The sequence below is a fragment of the Bombus vancouverensis genome, chromosome 7, assembly GCF_051014615.1.
Source record: "Bombus vancouverensis nearcticus chromosome 7, iyBomVanc1_principal, whole genome shotgun sequence".
NCBI classification, from domain to species: domain Eukaryota; kingdom Metazoa; phylum Arthropoda; class Insecta; order Hymenoptera; family Apidae; genus Bombus; species Bombus vancouverensis.
Window position 1 is genome coordinate 13471084 of NC_134917.1, and position 19311 is coordinate 13490394.

Sequence of the window (19311 nt, forward strand, 5' to 3'; positions counted from 1 at the left end):
TGTAACAAGTACTATGTGATAAGTATAAATATCGTTTGCTACAGAGTTACGTGTATAGGTAATATATACGCATACATATACACACACTTTGTCTATATGTATATAGTCTGTTTAAAGTCTGCTGCACGTGTCTTTCATCAAAGTAGGCATATTTTATTAAAGAGCGTGCTTCAATGAATGAATTTACCTCATTAGAATCGAAGATCTCTCAACGAATGCGTGATTACATGAAAAAATAGGCGGCGATTACGTTGAGCACACGTAACAGACAGAGGATAAACGATGCATAATCGATGAAAATTTCCTCTGTCGTCGAATCTGCTGATTAAACCTACCATTTGCTCGAGACTTTGCGCACGTTTCGGCGAGTACCATATTACTCGTCGCGTTTGATCTCAGCTTCTTGAAACGGCTTGTATAACTCGATTGTCTGTTTGATCGTCGATAATGGTTCACGGCGTTGATTGGATGTTTCGACACGGACCCGAGGAGTAAAAAACGAAGGAGCCGTATCTGTCCGTAGTTTATTTGTTGATTTGGTTCGGTTGGCTGCCGCTGTCCGGGGTCAATCTACTGTAATCGAGGAGGAGGTACCGAGGGATTTACGAAGATGCACGCGATAATGAGTTCCTGTTAACGCTATCGACGCTTTGGTCGAGATACAAACGTGGTAACAATAATTGTTGCGGTCGACGGTGAGTACGCGCAAGGGAGAAAAACCCTGTGATCGTTCGAGCATGGAGAACAGCTTTATAGTGGCGTGAATTATTTACTCTCGCTGTTTTTCCATCCGATTATTATCCGCTGTTAGCGCAATGCGTAAAATACTCGTCAAGTTTCGCGAACGAGCAATACTACGTTAATTAGAGCATAAACTTATTAAAACCAGGCCGAGCGTACGCGGATTAAGCGTATAATTGTTGGACGAAAGGAACGGCTATGTCGGTCATCCAAGCATCCTCTCGTTAGCATAGTATCAGGAAAAGAACCGTACGTGTGTGTTCCTTAATACGAATCAGCAAATATTGCCTGTAGCTATACTGTATCTGCTATAAACAGTACCGAAAGGAAGTAAAGACGATAAATAACACGACGAGGTATCGTAAGGTGAACGTAAAGCCATTATCCATTTGGATATTCGTATACTATATATGTACTGTATACTAAATATATACCCACGTACTTTTTCGAACATCGTTCGAATCCGTACAAATTAGTATTCGCTATGACAGCCTATTATATTCCTCGAATTTGTCACTTCGCGTCTTATTTCTTTCCTGAAAGCGACAAACATGTATATGGATGGCACTGTTCGCAGGAAGTGGAGGTAAAGACGACGGACCAGTTGATGAATATCTCGACGAAGGCGTCTCTACAGAACTTCTCGAAGAGTGGAAAACGCGTATGCAATGATGTGCAAATGACAGTGGAGCCTGTTTAGAATTTAGATGGTGAGCACGATAAAATTGTTATAGCTTGTTAATAAACCGGTTATTTAATAGCCGAAGTAATATAAAATAGAACGGTCTTGGTTTTTATGCCGAGCTACTGCACGCCTAACAAGGCAAATGAAATCGTTAGACAACGAGTTTCAACACGGAGACTCAGGACAAGTCATTCAACGCGTATCTAATCGTCGCGATAATCGAATTACCGATCAACAATAATGTCGAATCAACTTTAAAACGGAGATTTCCGTTTTTCTATTTTAAGCGAAGGAGAGAAACTCATTATCGCCTCATTGAGTTTCCCCTCTTTATGCTATCTCAGCGAACGACAACCCGCGTACCGTTAAGAAAGTATGATGGCGTATAATGGTGTAACCGAACGATGTAAATGTCGTAAAGAAAACGGCCAGCGAAAAAAGAAATCGGTTTTGAACGAAGATGCTGTGCGATGGCACGTTCGACTCCGCCACTGACGCGCTTTTTCGACGAACAAGGGCCCGGAACGCGGTTACCCATCCGATTGTAAACTCGTAAACGGTAGTGGTCGCTTCGGGAACCGGAAGTGACGCAGTCTGGTAAATGGCAGTTATCGATAGCCTGTAGTTAAGTTCGATGCGCGCGTTTCGCCCCGACGCCAAGACGAAGAGAGAGAAAGAGAACGCCAGAGTTACGCCAGAATACTGAAAACCGAACAAAAGTGGTCGCAACTGAATGGCAACCGAACGAATCACCCTCTCCTAAATAATAGGGCGGTCGACCAAGCCGTAAACCTTTTACAACCCCTGGTCAATCATTTCTTTTTCCCCGCCTGTTTTCTTCTATTCCTCTATTCCGCTCCAGTTGCTTTATCTCTGCCGGTTTCCTCTCGTAGACCCGACGTCGCGGTACGCATCGTTTTTCTCTTTAGCCTCGTTCGAAACGGCGTTCGCCATATCGAAAAATGTGTTTTCACTGGAAATTTAATAATCCGCTAGCTCGTAAATTCGCTCGTTAATGCCTGTCATTGGCGTCGCGTTCGTTTGCCGGATTCGTGCAACATCCGCGAGGCAGTATGTGATTACAAGCGTGGCTGTACTACATTATCGTCACCGGTAATTACCACGAATAAGGCATAACGATTATTATCGTTTGCCGATTAATGCGCCTGATTTCTGAACGCTCTTATCGTAGCCGCAATTTGTATATTCAGAATATTGCCGTTTCTCGATTAATAAGCGAGCGGGAATTATCGGCTCGAACAGCAGAAAAACAACGTTCCCGGTCCCGCCTAGCTTTCCCTGACGTTTGAGTCACGAACCAGCCGAAGCAACTCCTTCGCTAGAAAGAATGTTCTTCCGTAACGTAATCAAGGCGGCGGCAGCTCGAAACATCTACGGAAAATCACATTGGAAATTCGATTTACCGTGGATATCGTACTACGATTTCAAACGAGTATCCAATTACCCGGGTTTTCTGGTAATCAATGGGAGCAAAAAACGATTTCCAGCAACGTCCAAATACGTTATCGACCGTGCCCAGGCCGAGCGTTAAATTCACGCTATCCGAGATTTCGAAATGCTGATCCCCCGGCCACTCGTGCAAAACAGTAGGATGCATGTGTACGGTGGTAAGAACGATGATGTGTGCGTGCGTTGAGAAAGCTCGAGCGTACCGAGCCTCTCTCACGGTTTGCATGGTTATTTGCGGTTTGCAAAAACGCCCGTTGCAAATCTCTTTAATTACTCTCGTACCTTCGCGGTGCTTGCAAAAGGATTTCACGAGCTCTTCGTTGGTAATTAACCAAATTTAACGCTCTCCTGCTCCACTTCCGTCTGGTCTCTCTCGAATCACGTTGCGCAACGAGATTTCGCGACGTCGCCGACAATGTCGATAATGAAAGGCGTTCAACCGATTGACGAGAATCGCGCGATTTCCTCGTCGTTAGAAATATATCTTTCGTTAAATGGAACGTGTAGCGGTGGCATATATCGTTTCTCGTTCCCGCGATTATCGTGCCGGCTAGGATAGGCACGATGCGAAACGATATCGCGGTAAACGCAGAAAGACAAGCGGCGATATGCGTAGACGGTTGGAGCGAGTACGGCGGTGAAGGTGGCCACCGCACGAGGATCGGTAGGATGCTTTTAGCCAGCACAGGGACGACAAGTTATTTATTGTTGCTATCTGCTCGTCCCGCGACAGCCAAAGAGCCCACCGGTTCGTGGTAGTGCAGGTACGGGAACCTCTCAATCCTTCTCTTATTAAAACCTGCCCTCGCTATCGGAACTTATACTTTAGTACTGGCAAGCAGTAGGTACAGTCACTCATAGAAGTTGTTAGGAGCTGAACCGTCGTTCTTCGTTTCGATTCTGTTCGCGTACAGCTCGAGCCAGCAAATTGAAGCTTCCGCGAAGAGCTGCTGTCAAAAATGGCACGATAACGGGAAGTAAACGAAAGCACGAGAATGTAGGCGTCGAAAATGTCGCTTTTGCACGGTCAACCAGGAAGTTTGTTCTTCGTTATCCCAGCCAAGGATCTCGAAAGTCCGTAAACGGACGTCGATGGAAACCGGAAGGAGCTTCGACCGCGGAAATTTATGGCCGAACACAGGGGCGGAGGAGGAGGAAAGAGCGTACTTAACCAGAATAGGAAGAAAGCAGGATGTAAAAGCAAGTACGAGAGCGTAGAAGAGACAGAGTGGGAAGAGGAGGAAAATTTTAAGAAACGTTCAGAACGCGGGGAAGAAATTATGTGTGGAGAAGAGACGAGCGAGAATTCGGCGGGTTAAATGCGAAGACTATACGGCAAGAGCCATTACGCTAATGGGACGACCGAGCCGAGAAAGCTGGTCTCTATCAGCTTGCCGAAAGGACAAGAGGCGGGTAGGAGGGCAAAGAGGCACCGGATGAAAGAGGTAGAACGAGAACCACTGGCGGAGAACGTGCTAAAGAACGCATTACTCATAATCTCACCGAAGGGCGAGCTAATCACGTCATAAAAAAACCGCAGCACAATTGTTCTTCGGTTCTCGCATCGTAGCTACATCCTTACTTCGATGTATCTGAATTTTATTCGCAACGTTTGCGGGAATTTGCCGCGACAATTGTTCTTCCGTGTCATAATTATTTCGTGGTCTATCTATCGTTCGATTTCTTCAGGTTAGACTCTACGATAATTCATTCTCGACACGGTGACTGTTTGACAAATTGTCATCTACATGCCACGTATTTATATTGTATTGTTGCTTATCGTCCGATCTACGTATAAAAGTATAGCGCTCCCGTAATTTATTACGCTTAGACGGAAATTGTCACAGGAGTAGGATAACGATCGCTCTAAGGCTGTAATTGCCAGTTCTCGGAACAAGAAAGCACACTGCAAACGGACAACGAGTGTTTGTGAATGAAGGCAATTAGGAAGGAAAGCGTTGTCTGGCCGAGAAGAGCCAAGTCCGACGGTAAAAGACCGCCTTTCTCTTTGCTCTGGATATACGCGAATATGATTTACCTTTCCGTCACGTCAAACCGATAAACGTTACAAGAACGTTGCGTTAGCAAGGGTAATGAGCAAACAATATCTCATTGAGCATAGAGTTACGTAAGTAGATAAATGTTGTACGATAAAGTTTAAGTAAAGATCCTTGTCGTAAACGAGTCGCGTCGTATTAATTAACCAAATATCGAAATACAAATGTACGTCTGTTGTTGTACGAAATACGTAATTGGTGGATCGCAGGGATAGGTAGTTAGAATGCTGAGTTATCGAGCCGTAAAACCGAATGGTATTTTAACGGGCGGGGTATGTCGTAATAAACGCGAACGTAAAGTTTCATTATCGCGTTTCCCGCGGTTTACGTTCGTCGGTATTGTAGTCCGCGATAAATTTCATTAAGGCGTAAATCGACTATACAAACGCGAAACGAGGAAACGGGTAAACGAGCAGATGAGAAAAGGAAGAAGTAAGCTCTGACGATAGTAGACGATAAAAGGAGATAACGAAGCAATGGGAGAAGATAAGAAAAAGAAAAGGGTGCGGTAACGGAGTTTACCAACCTTGATGCGTCGACAGGGTTGTTCTGGTTGAGGCCGATCACCTCGATTGGTCTTCTCGAACACAGTTGTCGAACAAAATAGAAACACTTGACTATCGCACAGCTCGTCCACGACTACGACTGACGTTCGTTCACGCACCTTGAGGTCCACGGATAAAGTCACCGGCGAATCTTCCTGATATCGCGATGACGACAACTCGACAACAGCACGACGAATCGGCGACAGTCGGTACGAAATGGAAAGCATGGACGCGGACGCGCATGGAAAACGAGGCGAACGGGGAAAGAGAAGAAATAGGAAAAGATCGACGCGCACTGGAACGGCTTTGCTCGCGTTTGGAAGAAGCGAGAGGCGTACGCTGCGGCTGCGCGAACCGGTGTGTGGGGCCGTTTCCTCGGTCGGATAGCTGGATGGAAGAGACGGCAAGGTAACTTCCCCCACTGTGTCCGGAACTTTCAAATGGTTCGCGCTGGTGCTGGTGCTGGTACACGTCCACCTTGCCGTGGGTCGTTGGGTGAACCAGTCGTTTTGAAACGCCCGCCTTCGAATCGCGACCCGCCTCGACTCTCCTCGCACAGCCAATCCTAACAGCGTGCACCGGCGCCAATCGACGCTGTTCTATGGCTACGCCTTCTCTTCTCTCCTCTTTTCTTTTCTCTCGCTTTCTCCTTTTCTCTTTGCTCTTTACCTTCCCCTGCAACGTGCCACGACTCTTCTTTTACCTCGTCCACAGACCAAATCCCAAAGGTTCCCCGAGCCCGGTTGAAAATGGCAACCGGACCATTTCCTCTTCGATATTTCGCTCGATCGTTTCAAATACGCGCCAATGAGCCGAAGAGAGGAGCGCGAGATAAGAAAGAAGCGATCTAAGTCGAAGATTCGACGTAGACCGTGGTTTTGTCACCGAGAAGGAGATTCGAATTGTGCTAGAGAATACGCTTTTTCTCTCCTTCGATTCCGATGATTATTCCGACGCCTGGATGAGTCATTTTCCTCCACTACGTAATCCAAACTATTAAGTTGCTTCAGGTATAACTCCGAAATCTTGACTTCTCACGATCTAGCTAATACGCTGTTCGAGCATGGAATCAGGCTCGTTAGTAAGCAGCAGTTGCGCGGTGTAATAAATACCGACCGATGAAGAAGTTCGATCGAACCATCATCGACGCGTTTGAAACGCATTCGGCAGGTTGGTTAGGCAAATCGGTAGCGGTACCACGGTAATTTGTCCGATAAAGCGTATGTGAATCTGCGTTTCGGAAGAATCAGATCTTCGTACAGCGGTCCAGACTTTCGATCAAAATTTCGTCGAAACGAACGGCGCGCCCGAGCTTTGGAATGTCGAAGACCGTGGAATCGAAGTCGCGCGATATCGATGACGCGGCGAAACGAGTTGCTTCGGAAAGATCATTGACCGTTCTTGTCTCGATAATTACGGGTACCCCATGCGGCGAGCTTATCTTCAGTTTCACGGAGCACCTCCTCCATCGAAGAAGGTCCGCTATCCTCCAGACTCATGTATCTGATCTCGATGATCGATTGCTGCTACCGACTCTCGAAATTACATACGGTTAACCGCGGCTACAAATAATTATCCCCGAGCTACTTTCGTTCCTTCTGGCGATTCACGTGATCCATCCAAGCCCGGAGATTATTGAACGTATTATCACTTAATCTCCCGTTACAAACAATAAATTATCGCGGTTATTTGGCGAAAGAAAACAGGAAATTGAGATTCGGATCTGCCGATTCGACCAGATATCGCGCTTCTCGTTCAGGTTTAACGATATTTTAATTAAAACGAGTGCGATCGTTTTGCAATTTTGACAACTATGCTCGATCGTCGTTGCTTTTTTCAAGATGTAACCGAGTCGTTGTAAATTACACCATCGCGAGAACCGGCATTGATCGATGCCATTGACATGCGGCACAACTACGCGCACCACCGTGTCTTTCTCTCAATTGAACTGACACTCGGTTCGTAACTTCAACTACCAAAACTTTCAAGTTTCGCTGATCGATTGCTTACCGTATTTAATTTATCGTTAGAAGGAAGATAAAATGAATAATATTCGGGACGATCGACGAGCAACTTCCAATATGTCCTCGTCGGACGAACGTCGAACTAATTGTAAATCTTCGAAGTGAAAACTTAAAATCGAATCTTGTAACGTGGCTCGGCTCGTCGTACGAACGAACTACGTAACGTAATTTATAGTCGAAAGGAAGGTATTTGGGATTATATTTGTTGGGCAGTCGTCTCACGGGTATCGTGCCGGCGTCGACGGACGATCATCGCCCATTGTGATCATGTTTTCACGGTGTTGTTCTTGCCGTGTCTGTATACACAATGACTGAAAGGAAACGATTACGTCACGATGATGTCATTAGCAGGGGCCACGCCCCCTACGGCGCTACCCCATTACGCCGAATCATCGACCGGATGAGTTCTCCAGGTTGCCACAGCCTCTCCGTTCCCCCGTCGTCGTCCCCTTTCCACGACTCGTCTGCCCAGGAATCGTTTCGAGGTGTAAGAAACTCCGAAGTTAATTCGAACTCGTGGACCTCCGAGCGCGTACGCGTGGAACACCCGCCATTAACAGTGCTTAATTAAATAAGACTTTTTGTGTTAGACGGCCGACCAATAACTGACTATTTCTTTCTCCTACCTTTGTGTAAAAACTTGATAACCTTCGAGTTACTTTGGAATTTTACATATAATTTATGGATGTATGCTGGTCGCAGGTGTATTTCTACTTCTTCGTATCAAAGCAACGTGCTTCGTATCGGGATTTGACCGAAAGAGAGCAGCTCGTTGTCGACGAGAAAGCCACGGAATCGTTTCGGTATATGCCTCGACAGGATCGAAAGCTGATATAGATATCGAGCTACCAAAAGAGAAACCTCGGTACCTGGATACGACGAAAAAGAAACAAAGTTAGTAGCAAAAGAAGAAGCCGAGGATGACGTAGAAAATGAAAGAAAGGGGATCATTGATCAGATCGGACGATCGATAAAGGGTCCGACTAACAGTCATTAAGTCGACTATTGTGAGGTAGCAACACCCGTTTGATTGGTTAATCTACACCTTCGTCCTTTCTGAAACACCATCGATAAAGGACAAAAGCGTCTGGATCTCGATTTAGTCGTTTCGGAGCACAACTAATAATGACTCATTGTTGATGCGTTCTAACATCCAACAAACCGTTCGTTTCGAATTTAGTTCTCCGCGCCGAGATATCTTCGCTCCTCCTGCCGCTCTTCCGTCTCGATTGAACGCGTATCCTGCATCTCCATATTTTCACTGAAACTAAGGGACGAATGTTTTAACCTGTAGTAACTTCCGATCCATCGACAGATATCATCGAAAGTTGCAACGAGATTTTAATCCCGAACGCTGCCAGTTCTACATGGCTGGGTCTCGGTGGCGGATCAAATACGCAATGACGCGAAACGAAGGAGCAGCCAGAGAATTATTATACAATGTTACATCGAACGAGTAACTTTCGTAATCGCGCGTTTTCCGCCAGTTTCTCTCGATCTCGAATAATCTTCCTCTTTTCTACGTCTTCTCTCGCTTCTTCGTTGTGTATTCTCGAGTAGTCCATTGGTTTTATTTTTCTGGCAAATTGCTGGCTGATTTACTTCGAATCACCGATCGAACGAAGGACTTGCGGTCGGGATTCGGCGAAAAAATCGACGGGGAATCGGCGCGAACTTGCCCGATCGAGCACCGAGGATCTCGTTAAACAGCCGAAGGAAGTGCTCTGCGGTTTGCCAAAGAACGCGCCTCGCGTTCAAGCCTGTTTGTTTAACAGGAAGAAGCGAGCAGCTGCCTCTTCTCTTCTCTTCGTTTTTCTTTCTCGTCCTTCCTTTCCATCTGTATTCCCTGTCTTTCCGTTGGTGGTAAGGTCGTAGCGACGATTTGCTCGATGAAAAATTTGATCGTTCGCGCACAGGTCGAGGACGAACGATCGAAGAAGCTCGGCAAAGACTCGAAATCGCGACTCGAGACTGAAATGCCACTTCGATGATTTGCCACTGAAACGGTTAGAAGAATCGGCAGGCGAGATGGTACGAGGCTCGTTGCCAGCAGGGAGACGCGGTTAATAGAGATAAACGTAGCGTTGAACCGGCGGTCGATTGTCAAATTATCGATGATATTGCTAAACCAACAAGATCATGCGGCTGATGTCCGCGAGACCGATGCGAATCGACGAACGAAACCGCAGAGTGCAGATTACGCGGACTGAATCACGCGTCCGTACCAAGAAAATACAACGACGAACCTTCCACACGCGCTCCTTTGAACTTTTATTGCCCCAACAGCCTACCTGCATGATCTTTATGCACGCCACTCTCTCTCTCTCTCTCTCTCTTTCTTTCTTTCTCTCTCTCCCCATCTTTTTCTCTCTCTCTTGTTCCCGGTGCAGAACGTGCAATCCTCTATTTAACCGTATCGTTGCGCGTTCAATCCGCGATATAATACTCGGCTGGTCGATAGAACTGTCTGGTTGTGGTCAAACCGTTTCTAGAGGCGCAAGATGCGATTACGCACGATTTCCGACGATCATCGCGTCCCGGCGTCGGATATGATAACGTAGCGAGCTGTCGAATGGAAATGCAAATTGATGGGCGTGTTCCCGATCCCATGGATAATAACGATACCAGGGATGTGCGTGGCAGGCTAATATCGCCTATATCTTCTCGAAATGCGTGTTACAAAGTGTCGATAACGCCTCGCGTAATGCGGAGAAATGATACGCTGGACAAGGAATTTCTTACGTTTTTACCACTATCGTTTCTCATGCCATTATACATTGGAAAGGACGATTCGAAGGAAGATTCAATAAGACGGTGAGCGTAGTACGATTTTTTCGTTTACGTTCGAACGAAAATTATCGCAACGTATGAAAAAGTGGATGGTCCACCAAGGCGATTAGATCGGAGGCATAAGCGTAGTATCTGAAAGGGCGACCCAATCCTATTCTTTCGTTCCCTTTCCGTTCTTCCTTTTGCCGTGTGCTTCGGCTGGATTACCCAACCTCGAATAACCTCGTCGATTTCCGACTTCTTCCTCGGCCGGTTCTGATTGCTCGATCAAACCAACTTCTTTCCTCTAGACCCCTTTCTACCGCGTCAAGATATCAGCTTGCAAGCCGAATTAATTTCCACGTTTTCGATTCCGCGAATCGACGTAACCGGTAACACGTGACTAGCACGCACAGACGTCGGTCAACGATCTGTTCCAACGAACAGCAACTTTTCGCTGTTTCGTCGAATTTTTCCAACCATAGAAAGTGCGACGTCCATTGGCGACTAAACGAACGAAACAGTATGGAAACTCGGGCTGGATTTTTGGTAGAGACCAAGATTCGCGGTTCGTTTGTATCTCTGAGAAATGGATGTGGTCGGTGACGCGACAGGAAGACGCGTAAGGCATACGTTTAGCTGTTCTAGTCAGTTTCTGACCAGTCAGCTTGTTTCTCGAAAAAGTAATTAAGCCGATTAAAAAGCATTGTTGCTACGTACATTGTGTCCTGGATCATTATCGCGGGCGGGTATCGTCAAATACTTATTAATCGGTGCCACACACCGAAAGGGGTTGAAAACAATTTCAGCACTTTTGTTTTTTCGACGCGCCGTGTTTGGTTGTGCCGGGATGGATTATAATTCAACCGATAAAGAACGACAGTGGCTGCTTGGAAAAAATGCCACGTCGTTTTAAGGATAATTCAGTTGAAAAGAATCTTGATTGCGATCTAATTTTGTAGATGGGAAAAAGGGAAGAGGTAGAACGGTACGGTTCTTAAACAAACACGGAGGTTCTACGTGTCGGATCCTTTGGCGTTTTAGCCTGTGTCGTATAGGTGTGCAGGTCGGAAGACGAGCCAATGGTGACTCTGCGAATTCGCTCGGCGTCAGTACGACTCCTAGCAATTTCACGGCAGGTTAACCGCCACCGCGATGGGACAGTGTTTTTTATCCACTTTATAGAAGGCTGATTGCGCGCGATGCGTGTCTCGTTCTCGATTGGTCAGCGGCCACGCTTATTTCCATTTTTAATAAGATCATATCGTTCGAATTCCCTCGTCCTCGTCCTCATCGTTCGAACTCCCTCGCCCTCGTCCTCGTCGTTCACACTGCAACTTTCGAATTTTCCTCGAAAGGAGATCGAGCGAAATTCGCCCGACAAACAATGAACAAACGAGGTGATTAGCGAACGAGTATTTTTAAATCGAGAGATAAAATTACTTCGCGATAACTATAGGCAGTAATTTGTACCTCGAGTCGATTATTTGACCTTTGGAGTAAAATATGTTCGATAAGAACCGCGGTTGAACGCGATAAGAAGGCGCTAAACTATTTCCTTGGCCGTTTCGCGCCGCCGCGAATTCGAACGTTGTCCGTTCGATGGCAACATTAGCCGTATCGCCAACCGATAACGTTAATTATATTTTACGATACGAGCATTACGAACGAGGCAGACTGCGCGTTCAAAAGCTGCCGCCCCAAAAGTCACCTCTGCATGTCTACGTATGCAGAAATATTTCCTGCTCTCTGTTAAAGGCACGCATTTAAACGCGAGGATACGACAACGAAAGCGAGCACGAGTCACGATTGGGAATCGGCGGCCACGAAGACCACGGACGAGGGGCAAACGAAAACGAGAGACGGAACGGAAGAAATCACGATCCCGGGGTTGATTTTGTTCCTCGAATCGGTTCCCTCTCGACGTCTAATTCCCCAATTTGAATTTGCACGCGCATGCGCTCGAAATCAGCCGGATTCCCCGGCGCACACATCCCCGGCAATCAAACGGAAATGGAGGGCCGATCGTCGGCCCGTCTTTCTCCCAAACCTCGTCTCGACTCCTTCTTCGTTCGGTCCTAACCGAGGGACGATCATTTACCAAGACGTATATAAGCTAGTGTACGACTCTGTAGACAAAAATAATCAAGTGTGATTGCTCGTAATGACGGGGCTAAGCTGTCCAGCTTAACAAATGATAGTCCTCCGAGCAGAGGGAACGAGAAAAGTAGGAATAAAGGGTGGACAGAGGAGATGAGAGTCTGGTATCCAACCCGGGGCCAGATCGGTAATCGATCCGATCCGCATGGAAAACACCGCAACGATGCGCGGCCGTTTCTTATTAATAGGCAGCCTCTTCTTTCTCTCTTCTTTTCGTTCTCCTCTCCTCTTTCGTCTCCTCCGAAATTTACCGGTTCGCTTTCGAACCTTTCCGAATAGAATTCGCGCCGTACAAGCTAGCTACGCGCGCTCGTAGCTGTCCGCGTCTCTCGAGTCTAACTTTTAACTACTCTCGTGGACTTAAACTTGCTCGTTCCGTAAGAGAACGTGTCTCGAATACGTTTAGGTGTCGCTGTCCTTGTTTGGCGAGCGACGATGTTACGGCATCGATGCTTTACCTGCTTGTTTCATAACGCGGTAAAAGTTTCCAGTAAACGGTGGGGTATTTACGCGCGACCGATCTTTAACGTCGAAATTAGAGACACTCTCGTCCGTGTTTAAACTTTCGCCAGTGGCCGATTTTTCACCTAGAGATTCGCGCTGTTCTTTCGCTCGAAATATACCGGCTACCATCGAGCACGCGAAACTTCAGCGTTTTGCACGTTTTACCGTCGTTATCCTTTCTGCACGGATTACATATTTTTCGTGGTCGCGAGTAACTCATCGAACGAATGGAATTCGTGTGATCGTCGAGCGGCACTCGAACGAACGATGTCTTTTTGTTCGAACGAATTACACGCAGCTTGATCATGGAAATTTTCTAAACGCGCGAGGAGAGACGAGTTCCTCTGACGTACGAATCGTTCGTAGCTTGTAGTAGACGAAGAAAGAGACGAAGATAAAGAAGAAGCTAAAGAGAAAGAGAGAAAGAAAGAGAGAGAGAGAGAGAGAGAGAGAGAGGTGGATGAAACTGAAGGAGTAACAGGCGGCTACCGTCCTCGGCAGCCTTAATGAAGGAGAACAGAGGGCGTGCTCGGGTGCACCGGCCAGTAAGCAATGTATCCAAACCTGTAATTATGTAGCTTGCTATACATCTCATCCATAACGGTTATTAACAGGAACCTGACGTCTCTTGCTGCTTCCTCTCTTCCCCCCTCGATCGTTCTATTTCATTCTCGCGCTCGGACCTCACGCTCCAACAAATTTTTCTCGTTCTACTTGGTTGACTCGGCGACACATTGGCATGGGCTCGCATTAAAAATAATTTATCTCTTCTAACTCGCACCCGGCACCGAATTAGAAAATTACACCGTTTGGTTTCGCCGTAACGCGTGGACGTATCGCGAAACGATCGTTCGATCGATCAACAAAATTAACTCCTCGTGATCGTAAGTATCGGTGTTGGTATCAGGCGAGAAAATAGCAAACGTATCGCGTCAGTTGGTCAGTGTTCGTGTTACATATCAAGTTCAGAGCGGAATAGAAAGAACGAAACGAGTTAGCGTTCGTGGTACCAGAGGCGACAAGGGTAGCGATAAAAGCGACTATGATTTACTATGATTGACGAAATACTCGGTAGGAGCGGGCCGTGCGCGTGAAATACGAAGCAGATAGGCCGAATAAATTCAAAGATTGTAACGACACGTTGCTGGCACCTTCGCGGTACCGAGAATCATGCCCGATGTTGCGGTATCGAGCGGCTGACGAGCAGAAGGCGCTCATCGGCCAACGTAATTTCCTCTCTTCGGTAATGATCGTTTATAGCCAATCAAGATCGCGTTAAGTTCAGTTACGAGCACCGTGTCAACCGGTGACAGCGATCCTAGGAAATTACAAGACCGGGACGTTGTATCTATCCGTGAAATACGATCCACCGGGCCCCGAGGCAATTAATTCGCGCACCTTCCACGGGAACAAACTTTGCTTTTCGATGGTAATCGACCTTTGGGGCACGGATTATTATACGCCACGTGATCGGTAGTCTCGCAGTATATACGGCATGTACGACTTTTTGTCGATATTATCATCGACGATCGTTGTTACGAGCTGGAAAAGTTACACGACCAGCTTTCAGCGTAGCTTAGAAAATACCATCGAGATCGTTTATCCGATATTAATATTTTCGATAATGAGTCTATCGAGAGGATCTCGATACTTTCCTCCACAGTCGGCGTACGAAGCGCTTTCCTATTTTTCTTCTGTCGTATGTTTCCACGCAGGAATGCCAAGGCGTCGCTGAGACTTTCGTTCCGCGAATCGATTCCACAAGTTCCGGTGTTCTCCGTAAAAGTGGCAAATCGTCCTTTAGCCGCGGAGTTAGGAACGGGGACACAGAATCAACGGGGAAGAGGAATCAGAGACCGGAAACCGCGGCCAACTAATTTTACGATATAAAAAGAGGGCCGGAGCAACTATAGTCTTCGAAGGTAGACAAAGAACTGCCAACCTGTCATCTACCGGCAATCTAACCTCGTCTCGGTGTGGGTGAGTGCTCGTAGCGAGACAGGAAAGATCAACGAAGGACGTTCCGTCCCCTTTCGCTTCTTCCACCGCGTGTTCGCCGAATGGTAGGAAAATTTCGAATCCCTCGCGATATTCCATGAACTCTCGCTCGACGTTTCAAGAACGACCGGATAGTAGGAGCGATTTATACGGATCGGTACACGAGAGAAGTGTCTTATTACGAAGCAAGGGTAGAGGGACGACAGAGGTCAGCGGGAAAGGGGATAAATTTTTTTTTTTTTTTTTAGCCGGAGCTTCATTGCTGGTCGTAGTCACAGTCGGTGCAAAAAACGGGCAGTTACCTAATGAGCGGCAATTGAGTGGCGACCAATTACAGGAGAGGCCGGTCCAGCGCATAAAATGCAACCGTCCAATGAGCACTGTTCAGCATCTCTGCCCTTTCCTACTCCTCTCGTTCTCTCTGTCCGCTTCTTCGCCTTATCCTTTTCCCTTTCTTCCACCTCTGCTGTCGTAGCGATCGTTCCTGTTCGCTAGCCGCGATCTCTCTGCCAGAACCGCCGATGGAAAAGCGATGAGAAACGAAGGAAGAGCGCACCAGCCGGAAACGAGGTGGTGGGGGGTAGCGAAAGAGGGAAGAAAAGAGACGAGAAGAAAGAAAGAGTGGCGAAGAAGGAAAGAGGACTCGTGTCGTTTTCGTTTCGTTCCTCGCGCGCGGTTAACATTTGAGCAGAGCGGTACCGGAAATTGGCGTACGTCACGGAATCGAAGGCTCGGTGGTCTCTAATATGGTGAAGCGAATGAACGAGGTGGTGGTTCGTCTCGACCACCTCGCCGGCTACGGAAATAATACACGCCTCTCTCGGTTTCGTGAATTTCCTCGTGTTCGATCACCGTGGATGATAAAGTCAGCGTTGGTTTATGGCTCGATGCTCGAATCGTTTTTTTACACGAAAAACCCCAATCAAGCGTAGTTTCGTTATTGGATTATGATCGTTATTCCGTGGTTGGTATACGATCAAGGACGATGGTTGGTATCGTTCGACGAAGGCCGGTGTCGGCAGCAACGGTTTCATTAAAACGCGTTCTTAAGCTATTCTTCGAGGCGACGAGGCGATAAATCTCCTCCGATATTTAATCGATCTCACCGAAAAGACATCGGTGACAGGTAAAAAAAAAAAAGGAGAAGACTATGGCACGATGATAGCGTGAATTTTCGAGCCAGTTACAGGTCCATAGATAACCGGTCGCATCAACGATAGCGTGCCCCGATCACGAAAACGATCGAAAACGATTATTATCCGAGTTGCCACGGTCTCCTACGGTTACGGGGAACAAAAGTGAAGACGTCAACGCGACCAGTGACGTCGATTCGACACGCCACCGTGTGTTCGTTACGTCGTTTCGTAAATATCTTTGTACAGAATGTGGGAAAGAAAGCGTAACGCTCAGCCACTTTTATTCCCTTCTTTTTGCCTCCTTCAAATACCTCGATCTCGTGAATCAAGCGAGGTACACGCTTTACGAAGCCGTTCGGAAACTTAATCTCCAGTTCGAGCGACTTTATTGTTGGAATTTTTGAAAACTCGAACCGTCCCTGACAATTAGTCGCATGGCGACAACGCGCTACGCTTCACGCTTCCTCGCTAGATCATCGCCGGCCGCAACTTCCACTTTTCTCTCCTCTTCCTTCTCGTCCTCGCCCATTATACGTCTCTGTCGCTGTTAAAGAAGATTGCGAAAGAAACTGTTTCCTTTCGGTGGAGACGGCGGCGAGCGCGGAAGGACGACGCGCTTGTATTAGTCGAACGGTAAACAACGACGACCTCCTTAGAAAATACCAATTGAGACCAGCGTCGTGTTTAGCGAATCCTCGTTGCCGCGCGTTAATGGATTATTAATAAGAATTTATACGCCAGCGTACGTCGATACGTTCGAGAAAATGTACGGCTTGCGCTCACGGTCGCGGTAACCATTAGAGGAAAGGTAATAATATTTAATTGCATTTTACGACATCCCCGGTTTGCTGTTAATTGTAATTACCATCAAAGATGGCCGCACGGTTAGCATACAGTGTTGCCACGATAAGCACATCTTCGGTACACTGTCACGCCAACTAACTATGCCTTATCCGTCTTTAGCTTTCCCCGCGTCGTCCTCCGTACGGGGCAACGCGTATTATTTACCCTTTCTTCTTCGTACGGAGATTAGGAAGAAATAATCCCGGACTCGAAGGCAAAAGCGACAACGTTACTGACCCCGTAAACGTCACCCGCCACGTTTTACGCTGTGCACGCAAATTTTCTACGCTGTAGCCCGCGCAATGTCGCGCTAATCAACTCGCCCTGCTATAAAATTCGTTCTACGTCTCTGTGGTTTTACAGCTCGCGCTAATTCCAGTGACAAGCGTCGTCACTTTTCAACGACATCGTCCGCTCGACGTTTAACTCTCGCGCCGCGACCTTTCGCTGCAAGAGTGACGCCAGGAAATTTCCTTCCACTTTCCTAACGAGTGTTTCGCTTATCCTCAAAGATTCCGTTTGGCTTCGCTCGCCGCCCTGTACGATGGAAATAATAGCACAGGATAGAACGTTCGTTTCTCGCGCACCCTGTAAAAAGTCGTTATCGCGAGCAACGCGCATCGCAAATTGCAGTCGATAAGGAACAACGAGATAGTATCGGATAAGGGACGCGCGATGTGGCACGACACACGCGCACCTAGCGCTACTGTGTACGTAACCGACGAAGAATGGAATGGTCGAATCTAGGGGAAACGAAAGGAGACGAGCGAACGACCCTGGCTCGATGCCGTTTAAGTAAGAGGTAGCAACAAGGCTATGCATACAGGAAATGAGAAAAATTTATTATCGCGTTATTAATGTGTTTAAAAAGTACCTCGCAAACCCCCAACCGAAATTAATCATCCAGCGTTTGCACCTATGTAAATGCACATGTATGTTATCAGCGATCTCAACGATACCACTGATATTTGCTATTTATATATATCATAATTTCGTTTTATTTATCGAGTATAATAAACAAGCAAAGCCTTTTTTGGAACAATAACGTAGAATAGTAGGAAAAATATGCGATACATAATCCTTCGGTCGTTGAACAGCGTGAGCAGATAATGTCGCGTTACCTTTTTATTGCACTTATTATCCGCGAAAGATGCATAAATAAATTATTCAACGGTCGCGTAAATTAACGCGATGATACGATAATCATCTCGCCTTAGTCGCATGCAGGGGAAACGTTTCCTGCTCTACGCTGAGATCGTTCTCCTTATCTACTTAGCGTGCTGCTCGTGTTTAGAAACGAATTAATAATCGAGAGAGAAAGGATCGTATCGAAAGCTCGGGCGGAGCTCCAACGGCGTCCGTTTTACTCCACTTTTGCAACATGTGCTCGGATCTCGGTGAAGACATTTGACCAGGCTGTATCAACCGATCTAAACATCTTACTTTACGGTACACTTAACCCGTTAATGCCCGTTAATTAAGGGCCGTTCTTTCGTCTAACGATTAACCTATTCCTTTGCTACATTACATTCGTCAAGCCTCGTCGACAACGGTATTCGTTTAACCCGCGACTGTGTAGCGAGAAAACGTAACATAATTTGTGTAATGCGATACGGTATATCCGATCAAGCTATTTTTTTTCCTTTTTTATAATTCTCTACTCCAAACAAGTTTTACTCGAGCCAGTATCAAACATTGACCACCGCTTTTATAACATCAACTGCACGATAAAAAAAGAGCAGCGTACAGAATGGAGATTCTAAAGATCTGCAGCGCGGAACATATATTTAATTACGAAAGAAAAGCACTAATTTAAGAACTATCGGAATATGCAATACTCTTAGCGCGTCGCCGCATCGCTGAGTTAAACACGTTGGTCCCTGTGCGAAACGATGGATGGATACGCCAGTGGTGGCTCGCGTGAGTTCGCCTTCTTTGGCCAAACTACGCCAATGTGATATATGCTAATTGCAATTACACCGCGTGTACGGTATCGCTGACTGCTCGGTGCTCGGTGCACGGTGCACGGTGCACGGTGTTCCCTATTCTCGGTGCCCCGCGTGACGGACCACAGAGTTCCGCCAACTTTGCGCTAACTTACTAAACTCAAATTTAACCGGATCTCATTTACCTCCACTTGTTCGACCGTATACCTTATACTCTCTACACCCTGTGTACTTCGTCCAGACCAGTCTGTTTTGCCACGAATTGAATTATATCGCCGTCCCGAGACATTATCTTCGCCTGGTCTCCACGACTCTTCCGTGCTTTTTCACCCCGGAGCTATCGTGGCTCCTACGAAGTCACGAAGAAGGAAATCGCGAAGCTCGATAGAAGGTTAGAGGATCTTTCTTCGCGGACAGAACGCTCGTAGTTTCG

At 46.8% G+C, this 19311-nt stretch overlaps 1 protein-coding gene and 1 long non-coding RNA gene across 3 annotated transcripts in view; one reads left to right on the top strand and one right to left on the bottom strand.

Moving 5' to 3' along the window:
- Nucleotides 1–19311, bottom strand: part of LOC117155971 (homeobox protein aristaless) — a 62518-nt gene that overhangs the window by 28935 nt on the left and 14272 nt on the right. The gene's annotated exons all lie outside the window — the stretch shown is intronic.
- On the top strand, nt 350–12153 carry LOC143302909 (uncharacterized). Its single transcript, XR_013058773.1, has 3 exons — nt 350–695; nt 1319–1451; nt 12050–12153. It is a non-coding gene; the product is annotated as an uncharacterized LOC143302909 (long non-coding RNA).